General features: G+C 42.0%; 1 long non-coding RNA gene across 1 annotated transcript; it reads left to right on the top strand.

Annotated features, from left to right (window-relative positions):
* Positions 1-85: 85 nt before the first annotated feature.
* Positions 86-3,467, top strand: LOC145425135 (uncharacterized). Its single transcript, XR_013905803.1, has 2 exons — positions 86-192; positions 2,927-3,467. It is a non-coding gene; the product is annotated as an uncharacterized LOC145425135 (long non-coding RNA).
* The last annotated feature ends 13,285 nt before the right edge of the window (positions 3,468-16,752 follow it).

Here is a 16,752-nt window from a genome sequence, read left to right as displayed (position 1 = left end):
ACAGTGGATCCAGAAGGACTGTTTATTCAGGGCTTTAATACGACTGAACTGATGCTTCACATCCTGTTTAGAGACGATCGACGAACAGGCTCAGTCCTCACTCATCACACGGACTTCAGTCACACTGGGATCAACAGAGGAGACTGTTCACCATCACAGTTCAGCAACAATAATCAGAGCTTTTCTCTCTTGGTGAGGATCACATGTTCTGACACACAAAATATCTTCTGCTTTAACTCGTCTCTCTTTTTTAGTTTGGTTGTCGTGTTTTTTACTCTTTGTTCCTGTCAGTGTCAAATATGAGAGCAAACTGTTTTATGCAGGAGCCAAACCAACACCAAGCTGACCAAGAGAACCTATAACACCACCAGAATTTATTATCCAGACTTTACTGACAGATTTATGTGCAAGTAAAGCTGTTTTTTAATTATGTTCACTGCTTTCAGCCAAGGAAGCATTCGTTCTTAAAAGTTCACGAAACGAGTAAATCCAGTTCAGCAGAGTTCCAGTTTGTAGCACAGCTGATCTCAGCTGATCAACAGTAACAACAGTAGGGGTGGGCCATAGAAACGATATACGATAGAAACGATATAAATTTGGCCAACGATAGAGATTGTGACTATACCGCATGTTGATGATGTCATCAAGCTGCACCTGTTTTGGTCGAAAGCATCGCAGCAGCTACAACAATTATCATCTGCAATTATGGCGGGCGACAGTCATAACAAAGAGATGAAGCACTATTGAAATATGGCGAAAGCCAAAAAGTTAGCATTCATCCTCCAGCTTCACTGTGCTAATGTTATGCTAACATAGCTGTGTCGCTAGCAGTCATGTAGCACAACATTATATACCAGGTAGTCCAACTTCAGTAACCCTGCAAACGCCACTGCTGTTTAGTCTTCATTTATGTTGGAAGTGATAGCAGAGCTGTACGTTTGAATTAGTTTCAAAAATCTCTCAGTCAGAATATGCTATGAAATGTTTAGGTGGAAACTAGCGAGCTAACTTCCTGTTAACTTCTAACTCCGTTAAATTGAATAAATTCTGTTTTCATGGATGCCTGGATGTAGGGCTGCTCGATTATGGCAAAAATGATAATCACGGTTATTTTCATTGAAATTGAGATCTCGATTATTTGACAATATTTATTTAACAATAACAATGTGTTGAATAATGACTTTAAAGGTTGTCAAAAAATAATATTAAATAGTGTGCAAATACTGATAACAGTGCAAATGTTTGCAATATAAAAAAATAAATGAAAAATGTAAACATCTATGTTTAGTGAACTTTGCAGTGTTGCTCTGTGGTGCAGCTATGACACCGTAGCAAAGTTTACACACAGTCTACTTGATCCACGTCTGACTGAACCCATGTTTCCAAACCACTGAAGTTTTTTTTTTACCTCTTTTCAACCAACAGCAGTCACTCTCCTCTCCAAATAACTTCTGTTTAGCTTTCCAAGCTTCCCTCGGGTCCTCTTAATCAGCGGTCCCCAACCCCCGGGCCTCAGACCGGTCCCGGTCGGTGAGTCGTTTGGTACCGGGCCGCGAGAGTTGAGGCTCAGGTGTGAAATGTATAGTTTTCAGGGTTTTTATCGGTTTTCCATGTTATTTTGTTATCGTTTTTATCGTTGACTTGGTTTTCCTGGGTCTTTTCACGTGTGTTATGAATAAATCTTTTTTTCGGTACCGGCACTAGTTTTATTTTGTTGTATTTATCCGCGACACCTTAAAGGCCGGCCCGTGAAAATATTGTCCGGCATAAACTGGTCCGTGGAGCAAAAAAGGTTGGAGGCCGCTGCTCTTAATTGTTGTGACACGTGTTCGAAATGCAGAGAGGTGCGCTCGATTTGCCACACGGAGCAGCGCGAGAGTAAAGCACGAGGGAGGGGCTAATAATCGGCTCAGTCATTTTTAATGATCGTTGAAAGCCCAGATCGTAATCGAGATTAAAATTCGATCAATTGAGCAGCCCTACCTGGATGTTAAACTTAATTGTTACACCTGGTAAAGCAGCAACGCTGATGATTTAATTAAAGATGAAAGAATTTAGACCATTTTTAACTCTTTGTGTTCGTTTGACTTTGGGACCTGAAGCTGTCGGAGTTTTGGACCCAGATTACTCCGTGAAGCTCCTCCCTACAGCAGCCGTAATGCTCTGACGATCCATCAAGCAGTGCTGCTTACCAAAGTTGTACTAAAACATTTTTAACAGATTTCTGCAGCCAAAATCGGTTCGAGGTCAGTAAGCACAACCAGAATTCATACATAAGGCACACTCTCGATTTTTGAGGAAATTAAAGGATTTTAAGTGTGGAAAATATGTTATACAGAAGAATATATCGTGATATGGATTTGAGGCCATATCGCCCAGCCCTAAACAACAGGTTATTAAACATATCAGTTTGATCCACAGATCAGATCATACATCAGGTTTACTTCATGTAAAATAAACGTCTCACTCTATGAGCTCCATCAGTCTGTGTACCTCCTCATTGTCATTTCTGAGCAGAGTTTACCTGCACACTTCCTCATGTCTGACAGTGTCACAGTGTGTGTGTGTGCCAACATTAACCAGCTTATCATCAGCTCCTTGTGCTTCATGAATAACTCAGACTGACAGAGTGATGAACAGAGCACAGAGGGAGGCTCTGCTCTGGTCCATCAAGCAGGATTCACATAGTAACATGTTTTTCCTTTGAACACTTCATTGTGTTTAACTTGAAACAGATTAAAAAGTGTTCGATTGTGCACTTCACACAGTCCTGAGTCACAGAGGCTTAAATGTGTTTGATTCTGAGAGGCTTTACTCCTGCATCAACATCAAGTATATGTAGGATTTAAACCGCAGTGAAAACATCCTTAAATATTGATGGTGTGTGAGAGAGTCTGTATTTACTTCTGATTATCTCTGTTTGCAGTGACCCTGAACTGAGCTGGAGCAGCTTCATGTTGTTTTGACGTCACTCAGTAAAACCTGAATGTCGGCTTCTGAAGAACAAACTGGTTTCATCTGTTTCCAGTTAAAGGGACGATCATTGTTCCACCAGTGATGTTGGATCCAAAGTTTCATTCAGATCGTTTTAAACTGTTTATCAAAGACAAATGTTTGAGTGCAGAGTTACTGACTGATAACCAGAGTGGATTCAGCCAATCATCAAATCATCTCATTGGTTTTATTTTATGTAAATACAAACGTCTCACTTCCTGATCTGCTCATAAAGTTCCTAAAGACAAACTGTTAAAGGAGGAAACAGAGCAAACTTACAGCTTCTTCACACACCAACAACAAGCTCCACAGCTGCACACTAAACACAGACACACAGGTGATTCCTGGAAGGAGGCGGGGCTTCACCTGAAGCAGGACAGGTGGAGACTTGATAGGAATTTTCCCCGTACAGGGAGGAGGCTGATCTTCAGATGAGTTCCTGTTAAATCTGACGAAACAAAGTTAAAAGTGGACTCAGTCTTGTCTGATTTCACTCTGTTTTTCACTGAGCAGGTTTAAGTTTTATTAATGAAAATCAGCAGAGCTTGGTACTGATGGAAGACCCTCCTCTAATCGTTGTCATTCAGAGTGATCCAACCTGTTTGTGAATGCAGCTCACAGACTCTCCACATTTCCACACGACTTAAATGGTAAATGGCCTGCATTTGTATAGCGCTTTACTCTACATTCAGTCATCCACCCATTCACACACACATTCACACACTGGTGATGGCAGCTACATTGTAGCCACAGCTGCCCTGGGGCGCACTGACAGAGGCCAGGCTGCCGGACACTGGCGCCACCGGGCGAGTCCCTTCATGCATCGTTGACCAACGTGGACGTGGTGGAGTAACAGTTGTGGAGAATGCAACAGCTGAGGTTTGAGAAAAGGAGCTAATAGCCAAGGTCAGCGGCTCTCCTACTTCCTCATAAGGAAACTTCTCAGGTGGATGTCTTTCTCTGTCAGAGCGCCTCCACCTTACTGGCTGTGGTGCAGTGAGATCTGAGTCAGTCTTGGTAGGAGTCAAGTCAGGTTCATCAATCACAACATGGTCTGAAGACCAAGCACCTGAGTGAACATAGTCAACACGACTTGTGCCAAAGACTTCAGGTGTGTCAGGTTGGTGGGTTTGCCAACCAGGTAAGGACATTTCTGGTATAACAGTGTCAGAGAAGTTCTGACGTGCACTGTTGGGCTTCCTGTTAGACTCTCTTGGTAAACCTCAGAGCCTGACGTCTACAAACCAACTGTCCTTTGACATTTTTAGATGTGGGGTCAAAAGCAGAGCTGATCGAGGATTTCAGTGATGGCTCCAAATATCTAACCTGCACTTTTACATAGCAGCTGCTCCGTCTGTCAGTAATTTAAAAACTTTTAATAAGCTGCTGTTTCTCACTGACCGTCAGCTGTAGCTGAGCAGGATATCATTGCATTTGAATCCTCCTCGCTCTCTTTAACCCGAGTTCCTTCTGATTGGTTTCCTGGTTCTACAAAGAGAGTCTGCTGCCTGAGGGCCCCACCTCCTCCTCCACCTACTGCTGTGGACATTTACAAAACGTCAATCCAAGAAAAATTGTCTGGTTTGTAATAGATAGTCATTTTTTATTAGAGTCTACAGCAGGAACCAACCTGAACCTTGTTATGAGCTGAATCAGTGCTGGACTGTAGAAATGCTGTTTCAGTGGCTGCTGCAGGAACTAACATGGAAACGTGTTCAGCAGCTTTCCAGCTCTAATATAGGAAACACAAGATCAGAGTTTGGACACACTGGAACCAAACAGTTTTGTCTCGGACTTTTATTTCAGCATCATCGTTTGGGTTGAATTAAAACCTTTCAGCAACGCTAACCAGACTTTACGAGGTAAACGTGTATCTCCAAGAATGTCTTGCTAAGAGTCGCGTGTTCTGGGAAACAACACACAAATCAGTGGCGTCAATAAGGTTGTGTTTCATGTAATACTCTAGACTTTACTGTGAGACCATCACTAACATGCAGACGTCACAAAGTTGTTCACGGATCACATTAATCCAGAGTCACAGACATGCAGAGACACTTCCAGGTATAACATATATAATCCACACAGTCAGTCACAGCTGAGCTCTTTACTGAAGTCAGCATCAGCTCTCTGCTCGCTCTCACATCATATTCATGACAATCAGACGTGTTTCAATGATGCTGCTGTTTTCAGCCAAGCACACAGTCTCCATGGAAGTTTAAACTGGAAACACTGGTAACTGCAGCAGAGTTTCATTTGGAGCAGACCTGATCTTTGTGACGCATCAACATGTCAACACAGTATTTAACAGAACTGCAGTTTGCATCAGATCATACATCAGACTGACCACGTTTGTAATTTCATCAAACCTGCCATCAACATATTCAACAGTACTTACACTATCTTAAACATGTTTTCTTTTTAAAATGTTTGCATATTTATTAAATATAAACTGTGCAGTATTTCATTGATGGAGGCCAAGAAAACACAGTTACAGGAGAAATGTATTTAAGCTTGAAATGTAGCTGCACTCGGTAGAATTGAGCCAACTGGTTGTCTTCATTTTCAGTTCTGATGAGCTCACATGTTTAAGATCATCAGTTTAAAAAACCATAAGGCCGTGGATCCTTAAGGGTTTTATGGTTTGAGTTTACAGTGAGAGGTGTTGATAATGATGTTGGCTGTTTTCAAGTTGAACAATCTTCCAGGGAAGTTTAAACTAGAAAAACGAGTCACTGCCTGCAGCAGAGTTTCAGTTTGCAGCATTCCTGATCTTTGTGCAGCAGCAACAACATGTTGTTAACAGAGCTGTGTAAAGACTGACTCACCTCACCAGGCTCTCTTTCATTCACAGCATACACAACATTTACTTCATTACAAGCTGTGCTGCTCAAGTTACTGGAAATAAGCACTCAGTTACTAAGTAATCCCATGTCTTTACTGATTACTTATTTTCAAAAGTATTTGGTTACTTTACTCTTTAAAAAACACGACTTGAATACGTAATAAAGTAGAAAGTAGACGTTTCAGCCCGAGACTTTTTCTGCATAATCCATCATATAGAAATGAATCAAATTAAAAAGCCTTTCTTTTAAGTGTTTTATTGTTTTTAATCTTTTTATTTTATGCATCAAGAAAAGATTAAATTATATTATAGCTGTTTTTGACTTGATGAAATGTGTTTAACATTTAAACCTATTTCCTGTATATTCCAGCACATGACATAAAATAATGTTTTGTGTTTCCACTCCCGAGTGGGGCGGGTGGAGGTCTGCCCACAGCGGTCATGTCAGGGGGAGGATCCGGGGGTTTCTCTGTCAATGTCACGTTCCCATGGCAGCGTGCTTGCTCAGATCTGAAGTGTTATGGTCCTGGGTGGGTGGCCCAGTGTTTTTTGAGTTTTGGTTCCTTCTCATGGTTCCTTAGTTTTTTAGTGTTTCCTGAGTTCTAGTTTTAGGGCTTGTTATGTGGCTTCCTTCTGCATTTCCTGTTTTATTGTGAAGGTCTGTGTCTTATGCCAGAGTGTTCAGTTTGCGTTTCCCCTGTCTCGTCTTGTCAATCAGAATCGGCCGTGCCTCCCTCCTGTGTGTAGTTTCCCCTCTGTGTATTTATAGTGTGTGTTGTCTCATGTTCGTCGCTGGTTCGTCTGTGTCGTCTCCTTCACGTCTCCCTGCATATCTTTCTAAGGATTTCAGGTTTGAGGTTAGTTTTGTTTAGTGATGGGTAGATGAGGCTTCGTGAAGCGTTTCAGCACATTCCCCAAACTGTACCGATACTGTGTCGACACAGTGTTGCTGTTTTGCTCCATACTGACACCTGCTGGACTTTAAATATCATTGCAGGCAACTTACTTGAGACTCAACAGACACCTAGTCATACTTGTTTACACTGTAAGGTACAGTGGAACCCCGACTTACCAAATTAATTCGTTTCCGAAGGTCTTTCGTAAGTGGAACATTTTCGTAAGTCGAAGCACCCATTGCGCGTTTTGAGTGAGGCGATGCTGAATGATAGGCTATAGGCTAACAACAATACTCTAACTAGAACAACAATACATCAGTGGAACAGCGATGCACAAGTACGGAAGCCAAGGGGTTGTCTCCGAAAACATTAGAGCACTTTTGCAAACATGTGATGTCTTCAGGGGCGGATCTAGAAGGGTGGCATGCATGTGCCACCCTAAAATGATCCCTTGCCACCCCAAGTGCCACCCCAGTTTTGCATTTGACAGTGTTGTTTATTAAAATAAGATCGCATTAACAGTTTGAGCGTAGTTACAGGCAGCAGTGATATATACACACACACACACACACACACACACACACACACATATATATATATATATATATATATATATATATATATATATATATATATATATATATATATAGTATTATATATATATAGCATATACACTGGGTGAATGTGCAGTAGTAGCAGCAAGTAGGTGAATTCTGTACATTAATATGAATAGACGTCTGACTATTTTACAGGATAGACAATATAAACATATTTAAAATTAAAGGAATTGAAATGTACATTGTGCCTTGGTTTAGTGTCTGGAAGAGTCCTGTCTCAGTCAATTATAGATGATGTGAGAGGGCGGGTGTGTGTGTTTAGGGCACGGATGGCTTGGGGATAGAAGCTCCTCTTGAGTCTCTCTGTCCTTGCCCGGAAGATGTGGAACCTTCTACCAGATTGCAGAAGTTGGAACAGTTTGTTGCCAGGATAGGACGGGTCCTTCAGTATCTGCTCTAGTCCGGCATCTCCTGGTGTAGGTGTCCTGAAGCGGGGGGAGAGCAATCCTGCAGCAGCGTTCTGCTGTACGGATCACTCTCTGGAGAGCTTTTTGGTCCTTCACACAGCTGTTCCCGAACCACGATGTCATGTTCTGTGTGAGGATGCTCTCCACAGCGCCTGTATAGAAAATCCTGAGGATCTTTGGAGAGACCCTGAACTTCCTCAGTTGTCGTAGGTGATACAGGCGCTGCCTAGCCTTTTTGGTCTGGATAGTGATGGCCCGCTTGAAGCTGACGCTCCGGAGCGTGTGTCGAAAAAAACAACACACTGGTTCAGAAGCACTGTGTCGAGGCTTGCTTCGTTTGGCAAAAGTCACGTGACCAGTGACGTCCGAAGCTTCATTACGCACGTAACTGCTTCGGTACCTGATTCAAACGGATATAAGGAAGTGAATCATCCACGGGATTCGTGGAGTGTGTTGATGGTGACAGAGAGCGAAGAGGTGATCATTCCACTGACAGATATGGAGCCAGCGAGGAAGAGAGGACATTCTGGCGTGTGGGAATATTTTGAGTTGATTTTGCTCAATTCATTTTATCTGCCGAAGTGAAAAACTTGAAATGTCCAAAATCATGTTTTCATAATGTAAATATCATTACAGCATATGACTTCAGGAACACTTCCATGTGCATCAAAGCTGATGAAGACTACAAAAATGTATTTGACACTATACGTACATTACATTGCTACAGTTTAGAAAATCATTTTGTTTATTGTTGTTAGGTGATAGTCTGCAGGACCCAGGAATACCTGCATATCTACCAGCTTGCAGTGTGGTTCCTGCACTCCACAGCCTCTTCTGTTCCATGCAAGTGGATTTTCTCCAGGGCAGGAGAAACTATTTCTAAGAAAAGAAACAGACTCAGCCAGCGCACAGTAACACTAATCCTCTTTTTAAATCAAATAACAAAAGGGCTACCTTACATAGATCATGTTTTTACTTTGCAAGTTCTTGATTAGGGGTGGGTTTTGATTATCGCCTTTCTGATTACAATCCATGCTAAATTGAATAAAGTGATATTGATTCATTACAATCCTGTGTCGATTTGTAAATTAACGTTATTATGCCTGAAACGCCAGCATCTCAGGTTAAACCTCACAACATGTCGTCAAACACCATACAGTAAAACAGTAACTGGGAGCAGGTTTACGGATTCTGCATACAAACGTGAACACAGAGCGCGGACCCGACGCGTCAGAGTCAGATTTTGATGTGTCGTCGGGTCCGCGCTGTGTTTGCCTCTTTTTTTTCGCTGGCTTCTGCAGCTGCAGGTTTCATAACTCTCTGTTTACATCTCTAATTAAGTCTCACGTGTGTCAGCTTTCTTTTAATAGATACGAAATTATGGATATATACTGTTAAATGATCAGACTTGTAATATTTCTGACTGAGGCAAAACTTTCCAGATTCCAATCAAATTGAATTGGATCCTGTATCGAATCAAAATGATTCTACAAATCAGTGACGATGCAGCCGTACTCAGCTTCCTAAGCATTTTCCCTTTCCAGTTCACAATCAATCCCACCCCTAGGTCAAAAATATGTATAGGACAATTGGCCTCATCTAATATTTTGTATGAACCTGTCCAGCTGTCCAGTGATTAAACGACAAGTAGATGGAGGCAGGACTTCACAGCAGGGGCATACTCCATAATGTGCTGTGCATTCTCATATGTATATTATATATATTGCTCACTTATTGTATTTACCAACATCAAGGAGTTATGAGCAAAGAAAGGCCACCATAGTGCATGTTTAAATAGGGAAAGTTTATTGATCAAAATGTATTACGCAGATACGCATTACATTTTTTTCAGCCCCCCAATCGAGAAAACAAAACCAATTACATGTTCAAAGCAACGGAACAGTGGCCCAATATCAGAGAGAACTCCACTCTTGAGTGAGCAGCGATGATTGAGCAGTCCGTTTTATTTTGCAGATTCAAGCTGCTCTTCAAAGTTTTCACCACCAGATGTCACCGGAGAGGACTGTGTTGAAAAGCTTCGAGCAATGAACCGTTTTTCAATACAAGCTTCAGTGCTTCGGAAAGCTTCATTTGGCCATCACTAGTGTTGAGTTTAAAAACGAAACTAAGGTGAATGTGACAAACAAAGCGCCTTCTTGTTCTCTGTGATAATGTAAAGTTATTAATGAAAAAACAAACGAGTAAAAAACGGACTGGAAACATGTCTTCAATCAAAACTCGACAAAAACAAAGAAACAGCCTCACTTCTCTGCGACGCTCCCTAAAAATGACGTTACGTGTTACGTACCAGAGATTTCTATACAGCCCTTTATCAAGCCGAGAGAAAGTGACGCAAAACCCTCCAACTAATAACGACTAGCAGAGAGGCTCAGCTGAGTGTAGTTACCTGGTTTGCAGACGCATACAGACGTTTCCTGTCCTCTCGGACGCAGCTGTGATAGAACATGTGGTGCATTACCGCCACCAACTGGCTTGGAGTGAGGACCGGAAATCGCTCATGCCAAATCAAAAAAAAAAAAACATAAAGAAAGATTAAGTGAAGAGATAAATGAATACATTAAATCAAGAAGAAAAAAACCCACCACCGGACATATACATCCTCATATCCTTCTGTACAAATGAGTTTGTTTTAGAAACTGAAAAAAGCCACAAAACCTTCACATCTAGAAATCCTTTGCAGTAAAACTTGTTTTTTGGCAGGTTCCACAGGTTTTGAATCAGTTTTCTTCTTTATTCCTGATAATTTTGACAATGAAAAAGAACATGTTCTATAGGGCTTTGGAGTTGACGTCACGCCGCAATGCATTGTGGGAGCGCGGCACCATTTCCGAGGTCTACGAATCAAAACAAACACACTGTGTTGGAACGACGATTACAAGATGCTTAAAAGCAGCTCAAAAGAGAACGGACTGTATAGAGACCGATTGCGTCCAGAGGCGAAGCGGCGGTACTTGCAGAAAATAGCGTGCAGTGGAAATGTGGACCCGTATGAAATACGGCCGTGGAGTAGAAACCCTGAAGACGTAGCCTGATATATTTTCGTACCTTATCTGTGGAGTCAGCGCGTACAAGTCGTCATTCAAACAAAGGTAAGTCAGCTCGAGTACTGCGTGTGAAATGCGTTTGATTTCCCTGCAAACATTCACATTAGTGCAGCATAAATTCATTCATGAGGGGAAATTACAGTGAGAACATGTGGAGGCTGTTAGAGGGAGAAGATAGTGAGTTCAGTGCAGGGCTGTGCAGAGAGGTTTAAAGGGGCGGGTGCTCAAAGTTAAAAAGGGGCACATTGAACCAGGCTGAATAACAACAACACACATTCATCAAGAATCTAATATGGGAAGGGCAGGGCTGTGTTGGTCTGAGACTGTAGACATTAAAAAGTCCACAGGAGAGATGGTAGCTGATTAAACAAGTGTCATGAGATAATAACAAAATGCAAAGATTGGTGACAGCGCTTGGAACCATAAGGCAACAAAAAACTATGTATGTAAAAAAAAAATAAAAATATATATATATATATATATATATATATATATATATATGTGTATATATATATATATATATATATATATATATATATATATATATATATATATGTATATATATATATGTATATATATATATACATATATATATATATATATACACACAGTGGGGCAAAAAAGTATTTAGTCAGCCACCGATTGTGCAAGTTCCCCCACTTAAAATGATGACAGAGGTCAGTAATTTGCACCAGAGGTACACTTCAACTGTGAGAGACAGAATGTGAAAAAAAAATCCATGAATTCACATGGTAGGATTTGTAAAGAATTTATCCGTAAATCAGGGTGGAAAATAAGTATTTGGTCACCTCAAACAAGGAAAATCTCTGGCTCTCACAGACCTGTAACGTCTTCTGTAAGACGCTTTTCTGTCCCCCACTCGTTACCTGTATGAATGGCACCTGTTTGAACTCATCATCTGTATAAAAGACACCTGTCCACAGCCTCAAACAGTCAGACTCCAAACTCCGCCATGGCCAAGACCAAAGAGCTTTCGAAGGACACCAGGAAAAGTATTGTAGACCTGCACCAGACTGGGAAGAGTGAATCTACAATAGGCAAGCAGCTTGGTGTGAAAAAATCAACTGTGGGAGCAATCATCAGAAAATGGAAGACATACAAGACCACTGATAATCTCCCTCGATCTGGGGCTCCACGCAAGATCTCATCCCGTGGGGTCAAAATGATCATGAGAACGGTGAGCAAAGATCCCAGAACCACACGGGGGGACCTGGTGAATGACCTGCAGAGAGCTGGGACCAAAGTAACAAAGGTCACCATCAGTAACACACTACAACGGCAGGGAATCAAATCCCGCAGTGCCAGACGTGTTCCGCTGCTGAAGCCAGTGCATGTCCAGGCCCGTCTGAAGTTTGCCAGAGAGCACATGGATGATACAGCAGAGGATTGGGAGAATGTCATGTGGTCAGATGAAACCAAAGTAGAACTTTTTGGTATAAACTCAACTCGTCGTGTTTGGAGGAAGAAGAATACTGCGTTGCATCCCAAGAACACCATACCTACTGTGAAGCATGGGGGTGGGAACATCATGCTATGGGGCTGTTTTTCTGCCAAGGGGACAGGACGACTGATCCGTGTTAAGGACAGAATGAATGGGGCCATGTATCGTGAGATTTTGAGCCAAAACCTCCTTCCATCAGTGAGAACTTTGAAGATGAAACGAGGCTGGGTCTTCCAACATGACAATGATCCAAAACACACCGCCCGGGCAACAAAGGAGTGGCTCCGTAAGAAGCATTTGAAAGTCCTGGAGTGGCCTAGCCAGTCTCCAGACCTCAACCCCATAGAAAATCTGTGGCGGGAGTTGAAAGTCCGTGTTGCTCGGCGACAGCCCCAAAACATCACTGCTCTCGAGAAGATCTGCATGGAGGAATGGGCCAAAATACCAGCTACTGTGTGTGCAAACCTGGTAAAGACCTATAGTAAACGTTTGACCTCTGTTATTGCCAACAAAGGTTATGTTACAAAGTATTGCGTTGTATTTTTGTTATTGACCAAATACTTATTTTCCACCCTGATTTACCAATAAATTCTTTACAAATCCTACCATGTGAATTCATGGATTTTTTTTTTCACATTCTGTCTCTCACAGTTGACGTGTACCTCTGGTGCAAATTACTGACCTCTGTGCAAGTTCCCCCACCTAAAATGATGACAATCGGTGGCTGACTAAATACTTTTTTGCCCCACTGTATATATCAGCAATCAATCAGAAAATCATTGGTTCATATTACAATTAAATATGAACAGGCTCCTTAGATGTAAGCAGTTCAGATCTGATGTCATTTACATTCTTCACACAGCACATTCGTCCAGGCTGACAGGTAAACATAGAACTAATCTCAGGTAACATGACTCATAGTAGAGATCCAGTAAGAAAGATTGCAGGCTCTAATATTATTACCACACAATCCAAGGACACACCAACAGCTCAGATTTGTAGAACTATTTAAACAAATGTCTTCTGAATATTCAATTCAGGTTCACAGTGGGAGGGGGGGGGGTTTCGTGGAATTTTTAAAATAAAGTCTGCAACACAGAAAGAGCTGTGATCAAGCTATTTATTACTGCGCCAACACACATCAAACATCACAGTTCAGTCATGTCAGCGCTGCCACAGAGGTCGTGCTCCTCCTCCTTTACGCCTTCCAAGGAAGAGGGAGGAAGTTACAAACTGATCCTACCACACTTCACGTGTCTCGCTATGAAACCTAACGCATCAATGGTTGTGCTGTTTTGTGCCCTTGGCCTTATCAGCACCTGTAAAGGGAGTTGTTTTCTCAAACTGCTGAAGTAAGTTCATCTAGTTTTAGCAACTTTCACTGAACAGTCTATAACAGTGTCACAACTAAGCATATGCATAAGCACTTAAACACTTTAAATGAGAATAACAGAACATTTCTATTACAGAGGCTGGAACCTGTCCCAGTAGTAGGTAGAGCACACCTGGACAGGTCACCAGTCTGTCAGAGGACTAACACAGAGACAGACATCAGAGTAACAAATCTATTTAAAATTAATGTAAGTTTGCTGCAGCTGTATGTATGAACATGTGTTTCTGTGCTCACAGTCCACCTCTCAGGAACCTGCAGTTCACTTTTAGTCTACTTTAAACAGACCTCACAAAAGGCTGATGTGGCTGGATCAGTAGTCTGATTTGAGTACGATACCTTTGGCCAGGGATTCATCTGGTGCATCGCTTCACTGCAGTCTTACGTATTTTCCCCACACCTGAATAAAAAAATACTGATATATACAAATAACAGCTTCAGCTAATGCAGCCTGACTCAATCCTAGATGTTCAGCACACAGAGACACAGAGGTGCCGTTTAAAGTTTAGTGTTAACCTGAGTCACTGATCATTTGCAGTATTACAGAGTCTGGCAGTCTTTGCATGATGTCCACGTCACTGTAAGTTTCTAGCTGACTTCACTGCAATTTCAATTTCAATTTCTGCTGTTCACAAACGCTGTCCATCTAATCTGACTGAGCTGGAGCTGTTTTGCAAAGAAGAATGGGCAAAGATTTCAGTCTGTAGATGTGCAAAGCTGGCAGAGACAGACCCTAAAAGACTGGCAGCTGGAACTGCAGCAAAAGGTGGTTCTACAAAGTGTTGACTCAGGGGGCTGAATAATTACGCACACCCCACTTTGCAGTTATTTATTTGTAAAAAATGTTTGGAATCATGTATGATTTTCGTTCCACTTCTCACGTGTGCACCACTTTGTGTTGGTCTTTCACCTGGAAGTCCAATAACATTGATTCATGTTTGTGGCTGTAATGTGACAAAATGTGGGAAAGTTCAAGGGGGCCGAATACTTTTGAAAGCCACTGTATATGTAGACACAGGACTACAAGTAGAAGATCAGACATGAAAGTGGAGATAACACAGAAGACCTGCAGCAAAGGTCAGAGGTCAGACTGGGCCCTGGATTCAACAATGAGCCAATGATCATCAAGCAGTGACTAAAGCAGAGCCCTGACGTTCTGACATTCATCACACAGTCAGAACAAATGTCTGCTGATGACTTCATCTCATGAAACGACTGATAGATGTCAGTTCATTGATCAGCTGAGCTGCTGATCTTCATCGTCACAGAAACATTCAGCTTGTTTCAATCAGTAAATAACTCCCACTACTCCCAGTTTGAACTGTTCCCACTCAAAATGCTGTGAGAACAATGATCATTGTAGGACTTCACAAACATCACGTGTTGTTTTCCACATGTAAGATCAGCAAACACACAGAAACTTCCTGTTGCCACACACGGCCTCTAAAATCTCTTCCACGCTTTCTGTCTGAAGTCCACTCTCTGTGTCGGATCCACAGGAAACAACAAGATCTTATTAACATGGTTTTCAATGTGTCTCCTTCCAAAAAGTCCAACCAATGAACAAATGTGTGTATTTGTGGAGGCCGAACAAAAGCATGACACATTCCTCTGTTTCTATAAACTGGAGTCAAACACAAACATGAAGAGTTTCACTGACAGACTCCAAAATGCCCCCACAGTGGATCAAAGGGAAATCCTACAGTGTGGCCAGAGACTCTTAATGGCTCCAACATCAACACATCCACAATGTTGGATCCAGTTCTGCCTCACAGAGTTACTAAGACACACCCTCTGCCAGCATCACAACAGCTCCACCTGCTTCACCTGCCTCCTCAGCATCTGTACACCTGAAGAGAAAAGAAAGACTCCAACAGCTCAAATCTACAAAGGATTCATGAAGTTTCATCCAACAATAACATGTTTGCCTTCCACAGTGTGCTGTTAGACACCACTGTACCTCTGCCATTTCAAAAAGAGCAGCTTGGGAACATTTTGGCTCCAAACACTTTGTGTTTAAGTTCTTTGTTTTCTTTGTGAAGCCGACAACATCTGGAGCTTTGTGACTCATAGAAACATCATTTTGTTCTTTAGATGACAGCAGATTGGGACTGAATAATCAATCACTATCAAACCAATAAAGACAAACATGCTGATTTTACAGGAACTTTGTTGGAGAAGCTGCAAAGACATGAAACTGGTGGAGATCCCAAACCAGTTGATAGTGCTGGTTATTCCAAATAAAGCTGTTTCCCTTTGAGATGAAATGACTTTGTGTCCTGATATATAATAAAGATGTTGTTGTTTTTGAGCCCCTGTATTAAAAGTAGTTTAAAGTCAGCTTGAGTTTGATGTCTTTATGTCAAAGCTGCTCATGATGTTGAGCTGCTGATGGAATAAAAACAATATAAAAGCATGTAGTCCAGACTTAAATGTAGCCTGTTGTTAGCTGAGGTCCACACACAGTGTTTGACAGTGTAAAGTGTGTGAAAGGGCTGCTGGTGGAGCTCACTAGGATGAGCAGGTGACCACGAGGTGGAGAGCAGCTGGCCTGGCTTTGACCCGGGCCACGCCCCCTTTCTCTCTGCTTTGCTGTCACTTATCTTCACTGCTCTGTCCAATAAAGCTGAAAAAGGCCCCGAATCAAAGAAATCTGCTGCAGCCTCTGAAATGTCTTCTGTTTCCTTCCCGACGGCTTTTTCACCGTCAGCCCATCAGACAGTCCAGCAGCATTTATGATGATGTCATGATGTTGAAGAGGCTGCTACGGTGGCCTCCCATGACCCCCAGCCTCATCACAGCTGAGATGCAGACATTTGAAAACATTCAGCAGACAACTGAATAACAGTCCAACACAACAGTCTGTGTGCAGACACACACTGACCTTTCATAGAGTCAAACACAGCTGGTTGAGTCATTTCTCTGTGAGTCTAAAGTGAATCTAGTATTTGAAAGTCCACTTCCTGTATTTGTTGTTGAAGACTTCTTCAGCTTCTTCTCAAGGACATCAGCTGCTTGTTTGGCAGCAGAGGCAGTTAAGAAGCTTCCTGAAAAACACTGAACAGTGAGTTCACTGTGG

This window comes from Astatotilapia calliptera, chromosome 3 (genome assembly GCF_964374335.1).
Source record: "Astatotilapia calliptera chromosome 3, fAstCal68.1, whole genome shotgun sequence".
Taxonomy (NCBI): Eukaryota; Metazoa; Chordata; class Actinopteri; order Cichliformes; family Cichlidae; genus Astatotilapia; species Astatotilapia calliptera.
The sequence above is the reverse complement of the archived record's forward strand: the minus strand, read 5'-3'. Positions and strand labels throughout refer to the sequence as shown.